This window comes from Somniosus microcephalus, chromosome 29 (genome assembly GCF_052327205.1).
Source record: "Somniosus microcephalus isolate GS21.2 chromosome 29, FLI_Smic_1.0, whole genome shotgun sequence".
In the NCBI taxonomy this organism is placed as follows: domain Eukaryota; kingdom Metazoa; phylum Chordata; class Chondrichthyes; order Squaliformes; family Somniosidae; genus Somniosus; species Somniosus microcephalus.
Window position 1 is genome coordinate 31,281,313 of NC_141015.1, and position 2,587 is coordinate 31,283,899.

Sequence of the window (2,587 nt, forward strand, 5' to 3'; positions counted from 1 at the left end):
AACATTCAAGATGGAAACTAGCTATTTTCTAATTTTCAAACAGTTGTAATTTTGAATATTTTTGCAAATAAAAAAGTTGACATTTTTTTCCAAAGTGACTAGAGGCTGTACTTTTTACACTTCCAGTCACAAATATATATTTCAATAAAAATGGCAACGACAACATTTAACATTTAAATAAAACGAAACATTAAAGAATTGAATGATTTGCCCCCTCGCATCTGTGCCTGAGGGTCAAAGGAGGTGGATTGTGTAAAGGGTGACAACCTACTGTCTCCTGCGCTTTCCCCTTCCCCGTGACCGGAGCCCTCTGCTGCCAATTGAAAGGCATCCATGTGCCATCTCTTGCCCTTCAGCAACTGCCTCCTGACAGGGTTGCTAGGTGATGAGGGGGGGGTACAAGGTGACACTATCATCACCTTGTGAAGGTGTTGGCTACTAGCAGTTCCCGAGCAGCCTTACCTTCGGCAGCACTTGGCTCCTTCCTATCAGGCCTGGCCACAGGCACATTGGCATCGTCCATGTCCTCCATTTCAGCAGGGAGCTCCTCTGCAGGGTTAAGGGTCGGTCTGTCCTGCAGGGCAAAGTTATGCAAAGCACAACAGGCCATCACAATTCTTGCCACTTTCAGAGGAGAATACTGCAAGGTCCCCACTGATCTGTCCAGGCACCGGAAGCGTGATTTCAGAACCCCGATTGTCCTCTCCACCACTTGCCATGTGGACATGTGTGCCTGGTGGTATCTCTCCTGAGCCTCATTATTGGTCTTGGGGTAGGGTTTCATCAGCCATGGTCTTAGCAGGTAGCCCTTGTCGCCCAATATCCACGCGGATCCTGGAGGCAATTTGCTGAGGGCACTATATAAGTTCGAGTTACGGAAGACGAAGGAGTCATGATCACTTCCCCGGTGCGCTGCATTCACGTTTAGGATCCTGAGGTGCGCATCACAGACTATCATGACGTTCAATGAATGAAACCCCTTCCTGTTGATGTATGTCACAGGTGCATCCAGTGGTGCCTTCAAAGCAACATGGGTTCCATCGACAGCCCCAATCACTTTGGGGAATCCAGCAATGCGATAAAATGCAAGGGCCATCTCCTTTTGATGGCGAGTGGACAAGTCATACTTAATGAACTCTGAACGCCTACGGAAAATGGCATCTGTGACCTGGTGAATGCAGGCCCTCGCAGCATTCTGGGAGATGTTGCAAATGTCACCGGTGCCTGCCTGAAATGACCCACTTGCAAAGAAGTTCAATGTTGTGGTTACCTTCATGTTCACTGACAAGGCAGTGTGGGTCTTCGAGCATAGCTGCAGGTCCTCCTTCAACATGTCACATAGTCGGCCGATTGCCTCTTTACTGAAGCGCAGCCTCCTCACACACAACTCCTCCGACAGCATCTCAAATGATCGCCTCTCCCTGTACACTCTGTGGGGTGGGTAGTTGTTCCTTCTGATCAGGAGACGGTTATGGTTCCTCAATCTTCTACGTTGCTCCCTGGCGTTCCGATTTCTTTGAAGCAAATACACATAGAACATCAGGGCAACATTTCTATAAGAGGGCATGTTTCTCGCTCACAGGACTCCTCACTACACAGACGTACCTGTACGGAGTAAATGGAAATAGTTGTTACAGTTATTTTAATAAACTGAGTGCCTATAACATCAACTCGGCCTATGCCAGGAAGCATGCTTTAACGGCTTGCAAACACATCCTTCCCGCCTGATGAATATCACAGGCCGAGATCCTTTTCCAATAAATTACATTTGCAGAAATTCATCATTACATAAATACATTCATCCACGTACTGAAAGGAATACATACATAAATGCACATCCTTCAAGGAATATATACAGACATACATACAATCATACATATATACTTACTAAAAATAAGATATATTACTGATGACAAGTTCATTTTGTAAGCATTTTATTCTTTTTAAAACAGTCATTTTCACATTTAATAAACTCAACAAATTCAATTAGGCCTTGCCCACAGCCACAATTGCTCCTTCTACCTACAGTACTGAAAAACCGTTTAAAAAAAAAGTTTAAAACTTACCTCAGCCTTTCTTAAAATAACTTTCCTCCCTTTCCCAAACAAAAATCGTGACTTTCAGAAGCTCCAGGATGAAAGACTTCTTCCTCCGCAGCTTCTCGACCAGCTGTACTGCTGCTTTTGTTGATGTGTAAGTTGTGAGGACTGACCCTCACTGAATCCATGAATGAAATCGCCCCATTTCACTGCGCACGCGCTGCCTGTGCAGATCAGGAATGCCGGTTTCCAGCACATGCGTAGTGCATGGCTGAATATCTTAATCACGTTAAGCAATATTAAACGTTTATAAGTGTATCATTTTGACAAACGTGTGTGTTGGTATTTGAAGTAAATGTCATTAAGGGGTAAGATTATTAACACATTTGAGAGAATTGCTGCTAAAGATTGCCTGTATATATAAATAAAAGCAGTACCGTATCTGAATGGATACAAATTACTGGCTGCAACCCTCAGCACGGCAACTTTGAATTGTGCTTCTTCACAAAGACCGTGTTGTAATGTAATGAATGCAGTTCAAAGTCTGC